The 19,796-nt window shown below is 35.0% G+C and overlaps 1 protein-coding gene across 7 annotated transcripts in view; it reads right to left on the reverse strand.

The window, feature by feature from the left end:
- Positions 1–19,097, reverse strand: part of TRIQK (triple QxxK/R motif containing) — a 98,431-nt gene extending 79,334 nt beyond the window's left edge. For 4 of the 7 annotated variants that reach the window (XM_082434211.1, XM_082434210.1, XM_082434213.1 and 1 more), the window contains exons 1-2: positions 18,953–19,097; positions 2,048–2,207 (exon numbers count right to left, since the gene is read on the reverse strand). The gene's annotated coding sequence lies outside the window, so the exon portion shown is untranslated. The remainder of the gene's footprint in view (positions 1–2,047; positions 2,208–18,952) is intronic. The other 3 variants (XM_082434216.1, XM_082434215.1, XM_082434214.1) reach the window with 2 other exon arrangements.
- Between the last annotated feature and the right edge of the window lie 699 nt (positions 19,098–19,796).

A 19,796-nucleotide genomic window follows, 5' to 3' on the forward strand; every position in this document is an offset into this window, starting at 1 on the left:
ACTAGTTTTAACTACATGTAGTTTTCTGAAATGATCATAATATGTAACAGCTTACTGGCTTTGCCCATGTCCTTCCTTGCTCTGAAAATGCTTTCAAATACTTCTTTACTTGGGTATCTTATACTCCTTTAAAACAGTAGAAAGGCATGGTAGTCATTAATTCTGTTCACATATCTTCCAATTTTCCTTTCCCTTTGCGTAGAGGCCAGTATTGTACTTCACAGTCCCCCATTTGAAATAAAGCAATTTGCTTTGACCAGTGAAACTCTACATGCCAGTGCATAACTAGCCACTCTTTCTACTCACTTCTGCAGTGATCATGGAAGTACATTCAGATGAAGGCTTCAGTGTCTTTGGTCACTGTGAATCCCTACCAGTCCAATTTGGACGTGTAGTCTGTGTGAGAAATAAATATTTGTTGTGCTAAGATTGGGAGAATGGGATTGACATGTACACTGCTATAATAAAAATAGATAACCAACAAGGACCTACTGTATAGTGGAAGGGAACTCTGCTCAGTATTCTGTAATAACCTAAATGGGAAAATAATTTGAAAAAGAATAGATACATGTACATGCATAACTGAAGCACTTTGCTGTACACCTGAAATTAACATATTATTAATCAACTATGCTCCAATATAAAATAAAAATTAAAAAAAGAAAGATACTGAGCTTTGGGCTTCTTTGTTCCTACAGCAAAACCTAGGCTATCTGAGTGATTCAAAGGGTTACATTTTTCAGGAAGACTTTCATGAGCCCAACACAGTCTGATTAAATGTTGCTTCCTCAAGTAATGATAAAGTTCTGTTCATACTGCTGCAATTTCTACCTCCCTTCAAAGTGTACTTCTGAGGGCAGGAACTGTGTATTTCATTTCTGTATCCTCATCAACTAGTACTGCTCATGGTAAGTCCTTAAAAAATATTTGCTAAATTAAGCATTCATTCATTCACTCATCAAAGGCCAGGGACTACTCTGGTTGCTAGAATAAAACCAGAGCAAACAAAAACCCTTACCCTCATAGGAATAACTAATATTCTTGCAAATGATAATGACAGTAAGCAACACAAATAAGTATAAAATACATAGTTTATTAGATAAGATAAATGCTAAGTAGAAAACACAGAGCAGGGATATTTTGGATGGTGACCACGTAAGACCTCATTTAGAAAGTGACCTTTTAATAACAACCCAAAAGAAAGTAAATAAATTGGTCATGCAGATATCAGGGAGAAAGCAATTCAGTAGAGAAAATAATGGAAAAACCCTGAGATAGGAGCACGCCTAGCATGTTCACATAACAACAAGGGAGACAGTATGGCTGAGCAAGTGAGTAGTTAGGGATGAGATTAGAGAGGTCACAAGGAGCCAGGTCTTTCAGAGACATACAGGCCAGTTTCAAAGCTTTAGCTTTTATTTTGAGTGAAATGGGGAGCTATTGAAGAGTTCTAATTAGCATGAGGGGTGGAAGAAGAGAGTAGAAGATAGGGTCACAGATATAATGGGGGCCCATTTTCTTCCATTTTATAACATATTTCCTCTCTCCACAAAGCATGTGAGACATAGATGTACCAATTAATCAAGAAAGATTTAAAATAATGTTGAATAATAGATATTTTATGATGATCTTAATTTGTTCACTACTTACTATGCAGGGACATTGATTTTAACCAATATATAATTATCAACATATAGTTATATATCAAAGTATCATAGTGTATCAAACATCAAGAGAGACCAAATATTTAATGTGGCAACAAATTCTCATAGACAATTAATAATACTAAATGATTTAACAAATTAATCAGATAAAAATTTATAGTTTTATGGATCTTGCTTCATTTTCTTGGATTTACCCAAAATCATAAAATAAATCCAAGTAAAAACATTTCCCCATGGTAATCCTGCCTCCCATAAAAAAGAACTAATTCCAAACTCAAGTTCATTGCCAAAAACAAACAAACCAAAACATGAGAAACAAAGTGAAAGAAAACAAACCACAAGTCAAAACACCTTTTGCCAAATGTTAATTCAAATAAACACACCTTGTGTTGTGTCCTTGAGGCTGCCAAGTCTTAACTCTGGAGAGATGTCAAGGGGTAAGATGTTTCCAAAGGCAAGATCTTTACTGAGAAAGCTGTGCTCGCATTCCTGGCAAATTCAACTCCAGATACCAATAATAATATTCTTGGTTGCTTTTTCTTACTGGAATTCAAAATAGAGTATATGGAAATATTAAATGGATGATCTCCAGTTCCTTAATGTCCACAAAATAAAATCACTGTGGTAGCATTTTCCAAGTTGTGGTTTGTGGTTTGCTAGCTCTGTTATATGTTCATTCAAATTAAGTTTCTATGGCCATGTATACTTGAAAAACATTGCATACTACTCCCCCTTTACACAAGGTATACTTTCATAAAAAAGCTCTGAGAAGTCCTGTAATAGAAAAGCCTATTTAAATTTACTTGACCCAATGTGTCCCAAATTTATTTAAGTAAAGACCCCCTTCCACTGTAATAAACAGTAACATTATTTCTGCAGATGACACTTGAAGAATGGTTCATTGTATAGTGATTATCTGAAAAGTAGTAAGAGATGTTTCCAGTATATTTTAGACTTAAATATGAATGTAGAGACTAATTTGAATTTATTTTCTGTTATTGCAATTTGTAGAGTTAACCTATAAATATATTTATTCAGCCATAATTGTTATGTACATGTTACTTTCTAAACCAAATGCCAATTAAAAAGCAACAAGGAAAACATTCAAATAATGTATGGTTTATTCATTTTTGTTCAATGAATATTTATTAAATACTTATGTGCCAGGCACTGAACTTATCTCTAGCTTTATGCCACAATTGCTCTCACATAGATAAGAGTATCAAATTTAAGTGGTTCCAAACTGCTGTCTAACAATAATAATCAACACAAAATTTAACTCAAAGTATTTGAGAATACAAGTTTTACTAATTGTAATTATATCATTAAAAATAGCTTGCAGAGGTGGCCAAGATGGTGGAGTAGGAAGACCATGAACTCACCTGGAGTTCAACGGACACACCAAAATTACAACTACTTACAGAGCAATTCTCCATGAGAACAACATGAAGACTAGCATATAGGATTTTTCACAACTAAACATATAAAGAAGGGACCACACGAAGATGAATAGGAGAGGCAGAGATGTGGTATAGTCAGAGCCCACTTCCTCAGGTTGTCAAACCACAAATGAAAAGAATATCAAAATCTTAGAGTTCCTCCCCAAGGAATAAGAGGCCTGAGCCCCACACTAAGCTCCCTAGCCTAGGGGTCCTGCACCAGGAAGACAAATCCTCAGGATGTCTGGCTTTGAAAACTAGCAAGTCTTATGTTTGGGAGAGCCAGACAGCTATAGGAAACAAACTCTCTGCTCTCAAAGGGCATGTACAAAACTTCACATGTTCTGAATCCCAGCACAGAAGCAGTAGTCTGAGAGGAACCTGGGTCAGACACACTTGCTGATCTTGGAGAGCCTCCCAGAGAGGCAGGAGGTAACTGGGACTCCCCATGGGGATAGAGTAGCTGGCAACAACCATTTCTGGGAGCTCACTCTACAGCAATACCACCAGCATTGTCAATCCCCATTTTTGAATCCTCCCTCAAGCCATCAGTGGGATAGCAACAGACTCATGCCTCCCTGGACTGTGTGGACAGCCGCCCGGAGACTTGGCCATGCTCATTAGCAGGCCAGTGCCAGCTCAGTGCCCACCTGGACCATGCAAACAGCCATGCTAGGACTCAGCCCCACACACCAGCAGGCAAGCGGCAGTCCTATTTCCCCCAGGCTGTACAACCAACTGCATGGGGAGCTCATGCCATCCCCTAGCAGGCCTGCAGCTACCACACAACACGTGGCTTTGCAGCGAACCAGGTTGGGGCCAGCCTCACCTACCAGCATGACCATGGTAGTCAGTCCTGCCACAACAGAGGGCACATGCAGCCCATATATGGGACACCCCTAGGACATATAGTTCTGGTGACCAGAGGGGAACATGCTGCTGGGCTACATAGGATATCTCTTACATAAGGCCACTTCTCCAAGAAGAAGAAACATAACTGACTGATCTAACATGTAGAAATAAACACAGAGAACTGGGAAAAATGAGGCAACAGAGAAATATGTCCCAAATGAAGGAACAAGTCGAATCTCAGAAAAAGACCTAAACAAAGGGGAGATAAGTAATCTACCCAATAAAGAGTTCAAGGTAATGATTATAAAGATGCTCACCAAATGCAGGAGGAGAATGGATGAACAGAGTGAGAAGTTCAACAAAGAGCTAGAAAATATAAAGAAGAAACAAAGAGAGCAAAGATTACAATAACTGCAATAAAAAAAATTTACTAGAAGATATCAATAGTAGATTAGATACAGAGGAACAGATCAGCAATCTGGAAGATAGACTACTGGAAATTACCCAAGCTGAACAGAAAAAAAAAAAAAAAAAAGAATTTTTAAAAATTAGGATAGTCTAACAGATCTCTTGGACAACATCAAGCAAACTGATATTCACATTATAGGAGTCACAGAATAAAGAGAAGAAAGAGCAGATAACTTAGTTAAAGAAATAATAGTTGAAAAGTCCCTAACTTGGGGAAGGAAGCAGACTTCCAAGTCCAGGAAGCACAGAGATTCCAAAACAAGATGAACACAAGAAAGTTCATGCCAAGACATTTTATAAATAAAATAGCAAAAATTAATGATAACAGAGGATATTAAAAGCAGCAAGTTAAAAGCAACAAGTTATGTATAAGGGAACTCCCATAAGGCTATTAAAAGCAGCAAGTTATGTATAAGGGAACTCCCATAAGGCTATCAGCTGACTTTTAGCAGAAACTCTGAAGGCGAGAAGGTAGTGGCACAATATATTTAAAATGATGAAAGGGAAAAACCTACAACCAAAAATACTCTACTTGGCATGGCTTTCATTCGGATTTCATAGAGAGATCAAAAGTTTTACAGACAAGCAAAAGGTAAAAGACTTCAGCACCACCAAACCAGGTCTAAAAGATATATTAAAGTGACTCCTTTAATAAGAAAAGAAAAGGCCACAACTATAAATATGAAACTTATGAAAGGAAAAAAAATCTCACTGATAAAGGCAAACATACAATAAATCAACCACTTATAAAGTAGGAAGATTAAAAGACAAAAGTAGTAAAATCATCTATATCCACAATAAATAGTTAAGGGACACAAAAACAAAAATATAACATCAAAAACATTAAACATGGTGGTGCGGGAGTAAAAACATAATGCGGTTAGAATGCCTCCAAACTTAAGAGATCATCAACTTAAAATAATCACATACATACACACACATACACAATACATATGTGTATATATATGTATATAGGTTGTTATATATGAACCACAGGGTAACCACAAATCAAAAACCTAAAATAGATACAGACACAAAAAAAGAGAAAGGAATCTAAACATAACACTAAGATAGCCATCAAATCAAAAGGGAAGCAAAAGAAGAAAGGAGAAAAAAAAAAAAAACTACAGAAACAACCCAAAAACAATTAACAAAATGACAATAAGTACATGCATATCAAGAATTACTTTAAATTTAAATGGACTTAATGCTCCAATCAAAAGACATAGAGTGGCTGAATGGATTAAAACATTAAGATTCATACATATGCTTTCTACAAGAGTCATTACAGTTCTAAAGACACACACAGACTGAAAGTAAGGAAATGAAAAAAAAGTACTCTATGAAAATTGAAACAAAAAAGACTGGGTTAGCACTGACAGACAAAATAGATTTTAAAACAAAAACTGTAATAAGAAACAAAGTATGACATGACATAATGATAATGGGATCAACCCAACAAGAAGATATAACAATTGTAAATATAAATGCACCCAATATGGGAGCACCTAAATAAATAAAGCAAATATTAACCACTATGAAGGGTGAAACTGACAGTAATACAGTAGTAGAAAACTTTAACACCCCACTTATATCAAAGGACAGATCATTCAGACAGAAAATTAGTAAAAAAAAAAAAACACTGGCCTTAAATGACACATTGGAGCAGATGAAATTAATAGATACATATAAAATATTCCATCCCCAAACAGCAGAATACAAATACACATTTTTTTTCAAGTGCACATGGGTCATTCTCCATAATAAATCACATGCTAGGCCACAAAATAAGTCTTCATAAATTTAAGAAGATTAAAATCATATCAAGCATCTTTTTCCATCAAAACGCTATGAGACTAGAAATCAATTACAAGAAAAAAAAATACTACAGAAAACACAAACATGATGGAAGCTAAACAATATGCTACTTAAACAACCAATGAGTAATAGAGGAAATCAAATGAAGTAAAAAAATACTTGAAGACAAACGAAAATGGAAACACAGCAATCCAAACTCTGTGGGATGCAGAAAAAGTAGTTCTAAGATGGAAGTTGACAGTGATACAAGCCTACCTCAGGAAACAAAAAAATCTGAAAGAAACAATCTGGTCTTGCACCTAAAGTGATAGAAAATAAGGAACTAACAAAATCCAAAGTTAGTAGAAGGAAAGAAATAACAAAGATCAGAGCAGACATAAATAAAACAGAGACTTAAAAAAAAAAAAAAAAAAGAGGGAGAGAGAAAAAAGCTCAATAAAACTAAGAGTTGGTTTTTTGAAAAGATAAACAAATGGATGAACCATTAGACAGACTCATCAAGGAAAACAGAGAGGGCCCAAATAAATAAAATGAAAAATGAAAAAGGAGATGTTACAACTGACACCACAGAAATACAAAGGCTCATAACAGATTACTACAACCAATTATGTGCCAACCTAGAAGAAATGAATAAATTTCTAGAAATGTACAATCTCCCAAGACTTGATCAGGAAGAATTTAGAAAATATTGGGTTGGCCAAAAAGTTCATTTGGGTTTTTCTGTAAGACGTATGGGAAAACATACATCTTTTTCTGTAAGATGTAATGGAAAAACTTGAATGAACTTTTTGGCCAATAGAATATGACATGCCCAATTACAAGTAATGAAATTATTTATTAATAAATAAATTAATATTAATTTACTCAATCATTAATTAACAAATTCAATCAGTAATAAAAAAAAATACTCTTAACAAAGTTCAGGCCCAGATGGCTTCATAGATGAATTCTACCAAATATTTAAAAAGTTAACATCGATCCTTCTCAAACTATTTGGAAAATTGAAGAGGAAGGAACACTTCCAAACTCATCTAACATGACTAACATCACCCTGAATACCAAAACCAGAAAAAGAGACCACAAAAAAAGAAAATTACAGGCCAACACCACTGATAAACATATATGCAAAAATCCTCAACAAAATATTAACAAATCAAACAATACATTTAAAGAATCATACACCATGATCGAGTGGGATTTATCACAGTGACACAAGATGATTCAATACTCACAAATCAATCAATGTGATACATTACATTATCAAATTGAAAAAAAAATGATCATCTCAATAGATGTAGAAAAAGCTTTTGACAAAATTCAACATCTGTTTGTGATTAAAAACTCTCGACAAAATGGGTATAGAGGGAATGTACCTCAACATAATAAAGGCCATGTATAACAAACCTATAGCCAACATTATACTCAATGGTGAAAAGCTGAAAGCATTTACTCTGAGATCAGGAACAAGATAAAGATGCCCACTCTTGCCACTTTTATTCAACCTAGTATCAGAAGTCATAGCCACAGCAATGAGACAAGAAAAAGAAATAAAAGAAATCCAAATTGGAAAGGAGGAAGTAAAACTGTCCCTGTTTACAGATAACATGAATATATATATATAAATATATATATACATATATATAAAATATGTATATACTATATAATTTATATACATATATAAATACATAGAAAATCCTAAAGACACCACCACAAAACTATTAGAACTCACCAATGAATTCAATAAGGTTAATATACAGAAACTGTTGCATAGCTATATACTAACAATGAACTATCAAAAAGAGAAATTAAGAAAACAATCCCATTTATAATTGCATTTAACAGAATAAAATACCTAGAAATAAATCTAACCAAGGTGGTAAAAGTCCTGTACTCAGAAAACTCTAAGACATTGATGAAAGAAATTGAAGCCACACAAACAATTGAAAAATATACTGTGCTCATGGATTGAAATAATTAATATTGTTGAAATGACCATACTACTCAAGGCAATTAACAGAGTCAATGCACTTCCTATCAAATCCCAAAGGCTTCTTTACCAAACTAGAACAAACAATTCTAAAATTTGTATGGAAACACAAAAAGACCCAGAATAGTCAAAGCAATCTTGAGAAAGAAGAACAAACCTGGAGATATCACCCTCCCTGATTTCAAACTACACTACAAAGCTACAAAAGTATCAAAACAGTATGATACTGGCACAAAAAAAAGACACACAGATCAATGGAATAGAACAGAGTCCAGAAAGAAATGCACACTTATACGATCAATAAATCTATGACAAAGGAGGTAAGAATATGTAGTGGGGAAAAGAGAGCCTCTTCAATAAATGGTGTTGGGGAAACTGGATAGCTACATGCAAAAGAATCAATAGGGTATTATGCTAAGTTAAATAAATCAGGTGAAGAAAAAGACCAATAATGCCTGATCTCACTTACATGTAGAATCTAAGAAAACAAACAAACAAACAAAACAAAATGAAAAGAGACGCATAGATGCAAAGAACAAATGGGTGGCTACTAGAAGAGAGAGAGGTGGGGAGGTGGGTGAAATAGGTGAAGGGTATTAAGAGATACAAACTCCAGTTATACAATAAATAAGTTACAGCATAAGGAATACAGTCAATAATATTTTTGTATGGGGACAGATGGTTACTAGACTTATTGTGGTGATCATTTCATAATGTATGCAAATGTCAAATCACTATACAGTACACCTGAATCTAATATAATATTGTAGGTCAACTGTATTTCAATAAAAAGTAGCTTGCAATTTTTAGACTATTTGAAAATAATGATGATAATTCAGGTCAAGAGTCACAATATGAAAGCATAGTTTTTAAAAAAAAATGATGCTGCAAAAGAAAAAAGTTGAACTCCTACTTCATATCATACACAAAAATTAACTCAAACCAAGTCATAGACCTAAATGCAAAGGCTGAAATTATAAAATGCTTGGAAGAAAACACAGAAGTAAAACTTCATGACCTTGTGTTAGGCAATAGTTTCTTAGAAACAACATGAAACGCACAAGTAACAAAATAAAAGATAGGTAAATTGGACTTCATCAGAATAAAACAACTTTTGTATTCCAAAAGATATGATCAAGAAAATGAAGACAACCCACAGAATGGGAGAAAATATTTGCAAATTTTATAACTGATAAGGGTCATATACACAGAATATATGAAGAATGCTTACAACAGTAAAAATACAAATAACAATTTTAAAATGTGCAAGGGATTTGAATAGATATTTCCTCAAAGAATAAATACAAATTGCGAATAAGCACATGAAAAGATACCCAGTATCATCAGTTATTAGGGAAATTCAAATCAAAATCACAATTCAAATAATACCCACTAGGATGGCTATACCAAAAGACAGATAATAAGAAGTGTTGCTGTGGATGTAGAGAAACTAGAACATTCATACATTGTTTGTGGGGAAGCAAAATGGTGCAGCCATTTTGGAAAACAGTTAGGTTGTTCCTCAAAAAACTAAACAGAATGGCCATGTGACCCAGTAATTCCACTACCAGGTATATACGTGAGAGAAATGAAAATGTATGTTCACATTAAAATGTGTACACAAATGTAAATAGCAGCATTATACTTATAGCCAGAAAGTGAAAACAATCCATGATAAATAGATAAAATGTGGTATAACCATACGATTGAATATTATTTCAACATAAAAAGTAATGAAATATAGATACATGGCACAACATGGATGAACTTTGAAAACATTATGCTAAGTGAAAGAAGCCATTCACAAAAGTCCAATTAATGCATCATTCCTATTGTTCTCTTTATAGTAAATGTTCAGAATGAGAAAATCTATAGAGACAGAAAAAGTTTGCTTAATGGTGAGGGTGAGAGCAGAACAGATGGGGAGTGACTGATAGTGGGTACTTTCTGAGGTGATGAAAATATTCTAAAATTAGATAGTAGTGATTGCACAACTCTGTGAATATGCTAAAACCCACTGAATTGTACACTTTAAAATGATAAATTTTATGATTGTGAATCATATCTCAATGAAGCTGTTATTAAAATAAAAGAATCATAATAATATAGATCTGTAGTTCTTATCTAAAATGTTTGAGGGACTTCTCTGGTGATCCAGTGGTTAAGACTTTGCCTTCTAACGCAGGGGGTGTGGGTTCGAGCCCTGGTCAGGGAGCTAAGATCCCACATGCCTCGCAGCCAAAAAATCAAAATGTAAAACATAAGCAATATTGTAACAAATTCAATAAAGACTTTAAGAATGGTCCAGATTTTTAAAAGAATTTTAAAGTCTTTTAAAAACACTTTAAAAATTCTTTTAAATTAAAAAAAAAAATTTTTTTTAATTCTAAAAAATAAATAAATAATAAAATAAAAATTAAATAAAATAAAATGGGCGAGATGTGTTTTGGAGACTATAGAAAGGTAATATGTCCCATATCTACCATAATTACATGACACTCTTAGAGGAGTATGGGGGCAGCACATCAATACTTCATAGCAAAATCTTATCAATATTTACACTGACTAGAAAAATAAATACTATATAAGTAGTACCTTGTCATTTCAAAGCTGGTTTGTCTCAAATGAGTTTGTGAAAACTTGGAAAAAAAATAATTTTTCAAAACTTTTGTGTTTTGAAAATGTGAATAATGGGTGTTGAAGCCTTATAATGATGATGATTAATATTAGTAATAATAATAATATCAGCAGTTTCCATTTACTGCGTTAAGCATGTCGCATGCATTATCAGAAATTCTCATAATATTCCTGTGGGATAAGTACAATTAACCCCAACTGGGAAAACTAGGTTTTCTAATGATTAGGTGACTTTTCCAGGCATGCAGTTAACAAGGTAAGGGTAGAGATTTGAAATCAAAGCTGTCTAATCACAGAGCACACTCACTTTCCTCTACAAGGAAGAGAGTGTTCAGATCATTTACCTGAGATATAGACTTTACATCTGTAAAATGGAGAAAAGAAATTGGGGGATTGTTTATGTATCCCCCTCAAAGGAAAAACTGTTATAAATATAACATAAATGGGTATATCACAAGGCAACTTTTGCTTCATGAAGGTATAAGTCATAGCATTAAAGAATTTTAGGGAGGGCTGTACTTGAAAATTTTAAGAACCATTATTCTAAATATTAATCTGATCATGTTGCTCTACAGTTCAAAAATCTGCCTCATTGCCCACAAGATGAGACTGGCTTTGCATGACATATAATAGCCTTCTTGGCCTGGGCTAGCAGGTCTTATTGCCTCAACTCCAGCCACTTTTTTTTTCCAAATTCTGTTCCAGCTACTGAATTTCTTACATTTCCCAATCACATGACCCCACTGACAGCTTAGTGGCTTTACAAATCTTGTTCTCCATGTTACCTTAGCCCCAGCCTTAACCACCTTGAATTCACAAATATCCTTCAAAACCTTGTTTCAATGTCACTTCTTCTGAAATAATTCACCTATACTTGCCAAACAAACATTTGATTATTAAATGATTGACATACAACGTACTTATTTCTTCTTACAGTATTGCAGTATTAACTGATTTTTGTCTTTGGAAGTGATATTCTAAAATCTTTATATGAATTTTTTTCTAAAGCACAGAGATGAAAAAGAGAAAATTTGGATTATTAAATATAAAGAATAATAGATTCTTGGTTTTAACCCAAGTCCATATAAGACCAAAGAGTTGCTAGGGTAAGTAGAACATTGAAGGGAAATAACTGAGTAAATCTGGGTACCGTGAATTGAAAAGAAAGTTTCAGTCTTATACACTAGAGTCCATATATATAGTTTAGGTTAGGAGTTGCAAAGTTTTTCTGTAAAGGGCCAGATCATAAATATTTTAAGCTCTGCAGGTCAAGGGACAAAATCAAGTTATAACTCAATTTTGTCACTGTGATTTGTAGCACTCTGAGAAGCAACGCAAAGCTATGAGAGCACCACATTTATATCTCTGTTGCAATTACTCGACACTGCTGTTTTAACACAAAAGCAGCTATAGACAATATGTAAACAAATGAGTGTAGCTGTGTTCCAATAAAACTTTATTTATAAACAATAAAGTTGGAATTTCATATAATTTTCACATTGCAAAATATCAGTTTTGATTTTTTTCAACCACTTATAAACATAAAAACTATTCTTGGTTCATGGGTCCTACAAAAACAAGCCAGATGTGGGTGGGCTCTGGGTCATAGTTTGCTGAGCTATGGTTTATTTTTTAATCTATTCATACTCTGGAATTACCAGGTTTCATCTCTGGCATAAATAAATCAGAAAATCACAATGTTTTATTTAAATTTAGATTGCTGTTACTGAATTAATTTTTACATTATATATCTTCTCATGCAGTTTTTTTGTTACATTTGAATTTTTAACTAGACTTAACGTAATTATTAAAGCCACCTCTATATTCTAGGGCTCTGAGATATATCATCTGTTTTGTTCATTTTTTAATATACCATCGCTTTCGTATTTATATTGTATCAGCTTCTTATAAATTATTGTCCTTTTTCCCCCCAAAGCAAAAAGTATGTAGTTTAGAGTTCTTTATATACTTAAGAGTGGTTTTCTGTTGCTGTGTGTGAACAAGACAGATTGCATGGAATTTTGTTTTAAACTTTAAAAATGTTGCTCTGTTGTCATCTGGTATTTAATACTACAGAAAAGAAGTCTGAGAGCAGCTTAATTTTTGTTTCCTGATAATAATATGCTATTTTTTCTCTCTCTTTCTACACATATGAAAATTTTTTTTCCTTTATCATTATAATTTGAAAAAAATCTTGATATTGTGTCTCTGAGTTGTCACATCTTATATAAGAAATATCCTTTCTGCATACATTGGTAATTTTTTACTTCATAAAACTTTTATTTCCTGTTATCCCTTTGTTTATTACTTTTTTTCAAATGTTCTGTTCTCTTGTTTAGGAACAATTATCTATTTTCTAGTCTCTCCTTCAGAAATTCCGAATGTTCATATAATGGACTTCATTCATCTTTCTCTCTTTTCATGCATTGAGTATTTCAGCTAGGACATTTTTTCAAGTCTATTCTCCACACATTAGATTTTCTACCATAACATCAGTTCTGCTCTTTACTGCCTCAAATATGAACTTTTAATACGTTATTGTGATAGGCAGAAATGTCCCTCCTCAAAGATGTCCAAGTCCTAATTCTTAGAACTTGTGAATATGTTACCTTACATTGCAAAAGGAACTTTGCAGATGTGATTAAATGAAGAACCTCCTGGATTATCCAGATGAGTCTTTAAATGTTGTTAAGTTTTCCTAGTTGTGGTCATAATGTATTTGACTACAGAAGAATAGTCAGAGAGATGCAATGTTGCTGGCTTTGAAGACAGAGGAAGGGAGCCATAAACCAAAGAATGTGGGCAGCCTCCAGAAGCTGGAAAAGGCAAGGAAACAGCCTCCACCAGAGCCCCCAGAAAGGAATGCATCCCTGCCAATACCTTGATTTCAGCCCAGTAAAACCTGTATCAGACTTTGAAATACAGAAATTATACAGCATGAATATAAAACTAATACAGTTCTCACATTTTTCAGTTTCTTTGTCCTCTTTTTATCTTATTCTCTTCCTAGTGTCACTTAATCATTGCTCTTTTTATATGAAGTTCTCCTATCCATAGAGGCTATGCATTCTTGCATGTGTTAGATATCAAAAAATTCCCTCAAATGTTCTTCCTTAGCTTAAAATTCTTCTCAGATTTTCACAGGTATGCCTATGAGTATTCTGCCAATTTCCTTTTCCTTGGTTCTGTGGGATTTTTTTGTTCCACTTTATTCATTTCAAATGCTAAATTTATCCAGAAAGTTCTGGCATTGAAAGAGCCTGTATAGATCATTTCTACATAGCCCAGTGTTTTCCAAATGTGTGCATGTGTGGAGGGTGAGGTGGATGTTGAGGAAAGGAGAAGAGACAGAGAATAGACCTCTATGAACAGACAAAATGATATCAGGAACTGGGATATTCTTTTTAAAATTATACCTAAAAAATATCTAATACACTCCTGCCCAGAAAGATTCAGTGCTATAAACTGCTATAAGTGAATCACTGTGAATAATGAGAATTTTCATAATACTCAAGCATATTCTTCAGAAAAAAACTAGTAGAAAACCATAAATCTTCAACTCTTTCTATTCACAAATAAGGAACTTGATGCCTGGAGACATTATAAAACCCAACAAATGATGTATCTACTGCTGGAGCCAAGTCTAAAACTTTTAGTCCAGTGCACCTTCTAGCTGGTGTAGGTTATAAACTGTAATCTACAATTAGGATTTTGTCACAGGTATCCATATAATTTCTTATTCTATATCTTGCAATATTTGAATATTTTAAAATTCAAAGTATGTAAAAAATGCTTTTTGCATTAAACTATCTTCCCTTCATCTTCCTCAAAAATTTAAGTTGTTCAATCTAATTGGTCTGCTGTTTTTGCAACTTTGTCCTACATAATACTACTATAGAAGAACTAAGCTACTTTATTCCTGCTTCATTCTCCATGTTCAATGGCTTGAAAACCATGAAATTGAAAAGATCCTCTCATTTACAGAACTGTCTCCACCTTCTGATTCAACACAACAGAGTTTGTTAAACCACTGAGTACAGAGTATTTATCTTTCTATCATTGTTAACATTTCAAAACTAAAAAGTAAGCTAAGAAGTCATCTTTTCTTTTTGATGAAAATATGTACCTACTCACTCTATTGTTGTAAAGATACTTAATACTTGTACCATATAAGAAAGAATTAAGTGTACATAATAGGGGTGAAAAAAATTTAGCTCTAGGAGTCTATGATTCTTATATGTTCAGTAAGGATATATTCAGTCTTAAGGATATTAAATATGATGAACTATGTATCGCTATTTTCCATTAATGTAATTTTAGTCATTCTGAGAGAATACCAAAAAATAACTACATTCTAAGCAGTGTTTTTATTAAGACCTTCAAATTTAGAGTCAAATCTATTGATATCAAAAACATGGTAGATACTGAATAGATGAATGGATAAAGAAAATGTGGTGTGTATATATACAATGGAATATTACTCAGCCATAAAAAGAATGAAATCTTTCCATTTGTGACAACATGAATGGGCCTAGAGGGTATTATGCTTAGTGAAATAAGTCAGACAGAGAAAGACAAACACTGTATATTACCACTTACATGTGGAGTCTAAAAAATAAAACAAACAAATGAATATAATGAAACAGAAATAGATTCACAGAGAACAAACTAGTGGTTACCAGTGGGGAGATTGGAAGAGGTAGGGGCATGATAGGGATAGAGGACTAAGTGGTATAAACTACTATGTATAAAATAAATATGCCACAAGAATATATTGTACAGCACAGGAAATACGGCTAATATTTTATAATAACATTACATGGAGTATAATCTATAAAAATTTTGAATCACTCTGTTGTAAACCTAAGACTAATACAATATTGTAAGTCAACTACACAGCAATTAAAAAAAAAAGAAAGAAAGAAAGAAAAAACATGGTACATATGAACAAAGACTAGGGGGAAATTTGGCCTAGTTTCATGTTTCTATGTGGAGGAACTTCCACTATAGTCTAGAGATGATTTTGGTGTTGGAGTAGGGGAAGGAAAGCTTTCATTGAGCTGGAGGACCTCTACATTATACAATATTCAGCATCCTTAAATCTCAGGGTCCTAAAAGCCAGTAGCTTTTAAAAATATTGTAATAATTTAATAACACCTCCACATATTTCAAATGGCCCAGAGGTACCATCCAGGATGAAAAACCAGAGCACTAGATTAACAGTCCTGGCCTCAGATCCCACTCTGTATTCACAGCTTCCCAACAGAGGAGTTACATGATCTGTAGCTGAAATCCTTCAGTCCATATTATTCCAATGGGTAGAGATAACCTGTTATAAACCTGTAAACACTAGGGGTTTACCTTCTTTTTCTTCCCTCTCTGCCCTGGATCATACAGACCAGCAATTCTGAGTAAGTGCATCTGTTCTTTAAACTGAAATTTTCTCTCACTGGACTAAAGTCTAGGTTCTGAGAAAGGGAGTGGAGCTAAAAAGGGGAAGTTCTAGTACTCATTTTTGGTCTCCCACTGAAAGCACTATGTCCAATCAGCTCTGTAGTAATGAAGCAGATCTTGCCAACTCCACCTGTTTACAAATTCAAAAGAGCTATTATTTATTGAGGCCCTAAAACTTTAATTCCATTAGAATTCTCGCTGCAATCAGTTTGTCTTTATTCTAGTTTCTCCACTAGAAATGAAGTGAGTTGAGTAAACAAAGGAATAAATACTAAACAGTTCGAATAAAATTATAAGTGCTAAAGAAACAATCAGTGCTCCTAAATACTCTTATGTTTATTACAAAAGCTATATATTTTTCCTTTTCATTGTTTTCTCTATCTAACGATAGTATCTACTACTAATGCCCACTTTTACTGATAAAGCTAGATAAAGGTACGTTAGCAAACAAAATATCTCTATTTCTAGCCTTCCATTTTAATACAGAAATCGGGAAAAGAGCCAAAGTGGAGTCAAACACAATATTTTTTAGACACGGGAAATTATAATGTTATAAAAGATCATTCATTTAAATTAAATAATTCTAGTAGCATACACTAAAAGTAATCAGCGTTTCTTTGTCCAAAATGGACTTTGATAGAAGAGAGAATTACAAAAATACAATTTAACATTTTCCCAAAATATTTGACAATAATTTCTCTTTTACTTGCTTAAATATAAGAATATTCTTTAAGAGGATGATCAAAGGGCATTTGGAATAAAATACAATTTACATGTTTTTGAAAGACAGCAACAGTTTATTGATCATTGGTAGCTCATGTTTGTTAAACACTAAAAAAAGAAAAGAAAAGAAAAGAAAAAGGATTCATTGAAGACCATGAACTAAGGTAAGCTACAGTGAGATGCACTGCGGAAGAAAGGAAAGAGACCCAATTCTGCTCCCAGTCAAGTAGTTTTGGATATAAATTACTCACTCTTTGGAGTGAGGTAAGGTGGGAGAGTAATTTCCTTAACCCTCAAGAAGTTGATCAAAAACAGATGTTCTTTATCCAAGGTCCACTTATGCTTGTAATTGTGTCTTTTTCTAAGAGGAGAGTCAATAGATTCCCTTGGCTTCTTACAATGGTATATGACACCAAAAAGGTCACTCATCGTTGAATTAGAAAGTACTCTTTACCAATTCTTTCAGGCTATGAATATACTTGAAAAAAATCTAGTGATGTCAATGGAAAAAAAAAAAATGTCATGCAAGACATTTCAGGTACTATCTAACAAGACCTAATACAGAATCGACAACAGAGATCATAGAGACAAAAAGATAGATTAAAAGTGTAATCAATAACAGTTTACATCCTTGTAGATCATTACTTTAATAACACTTTCACAACCAATTATTCCTCCTTATTTTTTAGAAATAAAGGGCACATAAGTATCTCCACTTTCCAGATGAGAAAATAGTTATGAGGGTTACTACCTAAGGGCAAATATTTCCAAACTCTGTTAGATTCCTGACTTTTAGGCCAGTCTTCTTCCCAGTGGTAACAAGTAATACAAGCTTCCTTCTTGGGGATTTATACAGTAAACCTAGCAGAAGGAAGTAAAAGCAGACTTTTAGCTCCTTTGTGTTTTCTCTCTGGAATGTTTGTTTTGCTGAATCATTTGGGGCCAGCTGATTGGGGCAAAGAAGAGATTTGAAATGGTTATCTATCGTTACCATCTCATAGTTAATCATTAAACATGGGACAGTGAAGCAAAAGAGGGCTTTATAGGCTTAGTACCACCCTTCTCCATAATAGGGTCCGAAAGGGAGATCATATATTAGGGCATGTCCAATAATGAATTGCCTCAACTTCCTGAGAAGCTCATTGAGCTCAAACAGCAGCACCCATTAAAAAGAATTCCAGGCGGAAGAAATCAGATCTTCTATCTCCCTTTTCCTAGTCATCCACATGGACACCATGTGGGTTCAGGGATTCACGAAATACCAGGAAAAGGCCCAATCCCGCCCCACCATCCTGGCAATAAAGCCACCTCAGGCTGCCTGAAGCCCTTCTCTGCACATGTTTTGGTCTGCAGATACTTGTTCATTTTAGAAGGGGAGGCGAGGAAAAATGTTGAGAGGAGTAACATGAGAGAGGGAGGCCTGAGCGGGAACTACAGACGCAGAGATCAGGACAGTGAAACGGACGCGAATTAACTGACAGCACACGGGAGCCAACCCCTACCCTAGCGGAAGGCCTTGGGAGGTGGGTGGGGCTACGGTTTCTAGGGCCCAGCAGCCAGCGCCAGACACGCTGGCAGGGCGGGAACCGCGCGTTCCTCAGCAACCACGGCGGCCACGCCCACCCACCGCCCGAATCCCGCGCCGCCATCCCCACCCCCACCGCGATCTCCCTGCTCGCCGGGAAGGGTCCTTAAGTCATTACCGTACCTACTGGGTTTCTCGGGCTCTGGGTTCCTCTTCCAGAGCTCCCCTCCGCCCAGCCCGCCCAAGTGCCGCTACCAGGGGCGGATCGAACGTCTCCTAAACGCACTGGGGGTCCACTAAGGAGGTGCGCCTGCTTTCAGTCCCGGACCCCGAGCTTCCCGGGCAGGACCTCCCCAATCCCCTCGCCCTCGCTGGACACACACACCTCAGCTCAGCCAACGCAAGGGCCAACAAACTATGTGTCCGGCTGGAAATGTTGCTGTCCACGCTCCTGTCACTCAGAGGAGGGGGCGGGACGAGCCTGCTGCACACCCCTACTCCCAGAGGGCGGTACGGAAAAGAGGCGGGGCTCGACGGAAAGGGGCGGGAGCAGCCTTAACTTGCGCTCCGATTGGTCATTCTCTCTCCCGCCTCTGCGCGGGTCCTGGAAGGAAATGCGCGGAACCTGTGGCATTTCCTTTTGACGCAATTCCCAAGCTCTGATACCTGTCTCACAAAGTGACCGTGGAAACTGAAAATAAGGACTGCAACTTGTTTTTCAATATAAAGCACAGAAATACGTTCTTTTGATTATTGAACTTTTCTCATGTAACACACATACACACACATATCCCCATCCACACTCTCTGGGGGGGCATCCCTGGAAAGAAGAATGAACTGTCTGAAAACAATGTTGTTTGCAGATTCAAGCTTTTAACAGATTAATCAGTTTAGGAAAGGTGATTCCTGAAACCTGACCAACAACTAAGATTTGGAGATATGTCCAGGTACCCAGTCTTCACACCTACAAAATTGGAATGAAATATTGTTATTAGTTATTATTTGCAAAGCATCTGACAATTGAATGATTTATACCTTATATAATCCTCACAACACCCATTGAAAGATGTTATTATCCACAGCTTAAGAACGAAGAAACTGAGGCTGTGAGTGACGTTTATTCAGTCGTTCAACACATGAAAAAGTGCCTGCAGTCATTATTTTTATACTGTAGTAAATTGAACTCAAACTTCTTTTAAAAAAATTATGTGACTTCCAATTTAATTTTT

Source organism: Balaenoptera physalus, assembly GCF_965194825.1.
Source record: "Balaenoptera physalus genome assembly, chromosome: 17".
NCBI lineage: Eukaryota > Metazoa > Chordata > Mammalia > Artiodactyla > Balaenopteridae > Balaenoptera > Balaenoptera physalus.